At 51.7% G+C, this 4,931-nt stretch overlaps 1 protein-coding gene across 1 annotated transcript in view; it reads right to left on the bottom strand.

The window, feature by feature from the left end:
- The window catches only part of PAX7 (paired box 7), a gene marked incomplete at its 5' end in the record, with an annotated part of 151,422 nt that overhangs the window by 53,422 nt on the left and 93,069 nt on the right, over positions 1-4,931 (bottom strand). The window lies entirely within an intron of this gene.

Here is a 4,931-nt window from a genome sequence, read left to right as displayed (position 1 = left end):
TTCCCAGAGGATCCATGGAAATCAGGGAAGGAATTCCCAGAAGATCCATGGAACTGAGAGAAGGAATTCCCAGAGCCAGGAGGGATCCATGGAACTGAGGAAAAGAATTCCTAGAGCCTGGAGGGATCCCTGGAAATCAGGGAAAGGATTCCCAGAGCATCCCTGGAAATCAGGAAAGGAATTCCCAGAGCCGGGAGGATCCATGGAACTGAGGGAAGGAATTCCCAGAGGATCCATGGAAATCAGGGAAGGAATTCCCAGAGCTGGGAGGATCCATGGAAATCAGGGAAGGAATTCCCAGAGCCAGGAGATCCATGGAATTGAGGGAAAGAATTCCCAGAGCCAGGAGGGATCCCTGGAACTGAGGGAAGGAATTCCCAGAGAATCCCTGGAACTGAGGAAAGGAATTCCCAGAGAATCCATGGAAATCAGGGAAGGAATTCACAGAGCTGGGAGGATCTATGGAACTGAGGAAAGGAATTCCCAGAGAATCCATGGAAATCAGGGAAGGAATTCCCAGAGGATCCCTGGAAATCAGGGAAGGAATTCCCAGAGCCAGGAGGATCCAAAGCTGGGATTGGGAACGCCAAGAGGCTGGGAATGAATTCAGGCAGCACAAAGCCAAAGCCACTGCAAGCCCTGCGGAAATGAAAGCCGCCGCTCCGAGGAGGTGACCAAGCTTCTCTTGGAGCTCTGTGCCTCTGGAGTTGTGTCAATCCCTGCAGATCCCGCAGGGCTGCTGGGAGATCCCGAGCTCTCAGGAAGGACAAGGTCTGCAATTCCTGCCTTTTAACCCCGCTCTGAGCTGTTCCCCAGCCCCAGCTGCCCCCAGCTGACATTACCTGGCTCTGGGGGAGCCCTTGGAGCCCCCGAAGTGCTGCAGGGAATGGGCACATGGGTTTGGGGCTGGGACCGGAGCTCAAACAGCAGCAGGAGTTGTAGGAGGTGAAACAGGGCAGCAAAGCCTCTAAAACCCTCCGAAGCAAAACCTCTAAAGCAAATTATCTAAAACAAAACCTCAAAAACAAACTCTCCGAAACAAACCCTCCAAAACAAAACCTCAAAAACAAACCCCCCAAAACAAACTCCCCAAAACAACCCCTGGAAAACAATCCCTCTAAAACAAACCCTCTGAAACAAACCCCCAAAACAAACTGTGCAAAACAAATCCTCTGAAAAAAACCCTCTAAAACAAACCCCCAAAACAAACCCTCCAAAACAAACTCTCCAAAACATAAACCTCAAAAACAAACCCCCAAAACAAACCCTCGAAAACAAACTCTCCAAAACATAAACCTCAAAAACAAACCCCCAAAACAAACCCTCGAAAACAAACCCCCCAAAGCAAACCCTCTAAAATAAAACCTCGAAACCAAACCCCCAAAAACAAACCCCCAAAACAAACCCTGAAAAACAAACCCTGCAACAAACCCTCCAAAAACCTACAGAGACCTTGAAAAGGCAGAAGAGACTGGAGATGAAAAGCAGAAGAAAATACAGAAAAAAAAATTTCTGATTTCTTTGCTGTTTGAGGGGCTCTCCCAGCACCAGCCAAAGTGGCCCCGCTTTGGTCTAACACTCAGTTTAATTCCCAGTTTCTCCCCTCAGCACTCAGTGCAGCACACACAGCTCCTGAAGGGCTGGCAGATCCTGGCTGAGACAGAACTGGGCCTAAACCCGAGTTTAAGGCCAGGCTGGATGGGGTTTGGAGCACCCTGGCCTAGTGGAAGGGGGTTGGGATCAGCAGAGCCCTAAGGTCCCTCCCAAGCCAAATTCCGTGGGATGATCCAAGACTGATCAGGATTTGTTTAAGATTTATGAGGAGTTTGTCCCAGACCTAATCCCAGCTCAGGGAGGGGCAGTTCTATGGCCTAAGTGAAGCTGGGTCTGAGCTCCAGCGGGTGCAGGGTTTGAGGCCAGGCCTGGCTTGGGGTGTCTCAGGGCCTGGCCTCGGTCTCCTGGAGCTCATCAAGGATTCCCAAAGAACCGGGAATGATTCCTCTGGGATGGAAATTTGGGGATATTTGTGGCGTGTTTATGGGATCCCAGCCAGGCTGAGGACAGCTCTGGGTCGGCCTGGCTGGGCTGGGGACAGCTCTGGGCCAGTTGAACTGAGCTGGGGACAGCTCTGGGTCAGCCCAGCTGGGCTGGGGTCAGCACAACCCCTGCTCCGTCCCAATCCTGCTCCATCCCAACCCCTGCTCCATCCCAATCCCTGCTCCATCCCAACCCCTGCTCCATCCCAATCCTGCTCCACCCCAATCCTGCTCCACAATCCCTGCTCCATCCCAATCCTGCTCCATCCCAAACTCCTCCATCCCAACCCCTGCTCCATCCCAATCCCTGCTCCATCCCAATCCTGCTCCACAATCCCTGCTCCATCCCAATCCCTGCTCCATCCCAACACCTGCTCCATCCCAATTCTGCTCCATCCCAACTCCTGCTCCATCCCAAACTCCTCCATCCCAATCCTGCTCCATCCCAACCCCTGCTCCATCCCAATTCTGCTCCATCCCAACTCCTGCTCCATCCCAAACTCCTCCATCCCAATCCTGCTCCATCCCAACCCCTGCTCCATCCCAATCCCTGCTCCATCCCAACCACTGCTCCATCCCAATCCCTGCTCCATCCCAGTCCCAGCCTGGATCACCCTGGGGTCTCTCCCCAAGGTCCTGGAAGGGGCAGGGCCTGAGCCCCCACTCTGGGCCCTGCTTTAATCCCATAGGATTCTCTCCTGGTCCCAGTTTGGGAAGGGGCAATTCCTGCCCAGAGTTTGGGATTTGGGATGGGAACGGTGCTGAGCACAGCCTGGTGGGTTGGGGTCACTGAGTCCTGTTCATCCCATCCTCACTGCAGGAATTTTTATTTCCCTCCTCAGGAATGGTAGGGGGCAGAGCTGGGACAAAGGGACATTTCCCACCATGGAATGTCCCCATTCCCTGGGTACAAACTGGGACAGTTCCTGGAAAAGGGTCAGGAAGGGCAGGTCTGGCACTGGCCAACAACTGCAGTGAACAGCGCTTGGGTTTCCCTTTTTAAAAAAAATTTATATTAGTATTAGCATTATTATTGGTATTGGTGTTAGTATTATATAAATAAATATAGAAATATAATAATAAAATAAATAGATAAAAGAAATGAATATATCTAGATATTATTGCTATATTTATATATTAATATAAATAAATACATAAATATAACAGCAAAAAATAAATACGTACAATAAAGTATTATTATTATAGTATTATATTATTATCATCATCATCATCCTCATCCCCACTGTATTTAGTTCATTATCAGTTGTTGAACTCCCCTTATCTCAACACACAAAGTTTTGCTTTGTTTCTCTTCCCATTCCAGAGCTGGAAGTGAGAAACAGGCGCTGGTCAAGGAGCTGGGTCAGGCTTAATTTCCAGCTGGGCTTAACCCCTCCCCAGCCCAGCCAAGCCAAGCTGGGCACCCCAAATCCTCATCTGGGAATGGGAATGCCACAGTGGGTACCCCAAATCCTCATCTGGGAATGGGAATGCCACAGTGGGTACCCCAAATCCTCATCTGGGAATGGGAATGCCACAATGGGCACCCCAAATCCTCATCTGGGAATGGGAACCCCTCACCAGCCCAGCCAAGCCAAGCTGGGCACCCCAAATCCTCATCTGGGAATGGGAATGCCACAGTGGGCACCCCAAATCCCCATTTGGGAATGGGAACACCACAGTGGCCACCCCAAACCCCGATTTTGTCTTTGGGAATGGGAATGCCACAGTAGCCACACTATATCCCCATTTTCTGTTTGGGATTGGGAACACCACAGTGGCCACTCCAACCCTCGTTTTCTGTTTGGGAAAATCCCCATTTTCTCTTTTGGAACGGAGGCACTGCAGTGGCTGTCCCAAATCCCCATTTTCTCTTTGGGAATGGGGACACCACGGTGGCCATCCCAAATCCCCAGTTTTTTTCTCTTTGGGAACGGGGATGCCGATTCTCCTCCCAGACTCCAGCTGCCAGCACAGCCCGTGGATTCCAGCCAGGACACCCAATCCCGGGGTAACTGGATAGGGAGCAAAGCTGGGAACTCCTGGGCCCCTCTCCTTGTCTGAAGTGCCAAGAAATCCCCTCCTGCTGCTGCTGCTGCTGCCATGGGGGAAACGAGAAACCCGGCCAGAGACAAATCACCATCACCCTCAGCTCCCAGCGTGCGTTTTCCAACCTCCTGAACTCCCTAATATCCTGAACCCCCTCTTTCTTCCTCCCTCCTGAACTCCCTCTTTCCACCCTCCTGAACCCCCTTTTTTTCCTCCTGAGTTCCCTCTTTCCCCCATCCTGAATCCCCTCTTTTCCCTCTCCTGAACCCTCTCTTTCCAATATCCTGAACCCCCTTTCTTCCTCCCTCCTGAACTCCCTCTTTCCCCCCTCCTGAGTTCCTTTTTCCCCCATCCTGAACCCCCTCTTTCCAACCTCCTGAATCCCCTCTTTTTCCCCTCCTGAGTTCCTTCTTTCCCCCTCCAGAATCCCCTCTTTCCCCAATCCTGAGCTCCCTTTTTCCCCCTCCCGAACTCCCTCTTTCTTTCCCCCTCCTGAACTCCGAAATTCTTTCCCCCCTCCTGAACCTGTTCTTTCCCATCTCCTGAACCCCCTCTTTTTCCCCTCCTGACCTCCCTCTTCCCCACTCCTGAACCCCTTCTCTTCCATCTCCTGAGCTCCCTCTTTCCCCCCTCCTGAACCCCCTCTTTTTCCTCTCCTGAGTTCCCTCTTTCTTTCCCCCTCCCAAACCCCCTTTTCCAACCTCCTGAGTCCCCTCTTTCCTTCTCCTGAGCTCCCTTTTTCTCCTCCTGAACCCCCTCTTTTTTCTCTCCTGAACCCCCTCTTTTTTCTCTCCTGAGTTCCCTCTTTCTCTCCCCCCTCCTGAACCCCCTCTTTCTCTCTGGCCG

This window comes from Geospiza fortis, unplaced genomic scaffold (assembly GCF_000277835.1).
Source record: "Geospiza fortis unplaced genomic scaffold, GeoFor_1.0 scaffold4, whole genome shotgun sequence".
NCBI lineage: Eukaryota > Metazoa > Chordata > Aves > Passeriformes > Thraupidae > Geospiza > Geospiza fortis.
Note: the sequence above shows the minus strand (reverse complement) of the source record. Positions and strands in the feature narration are given on the sequence as shown.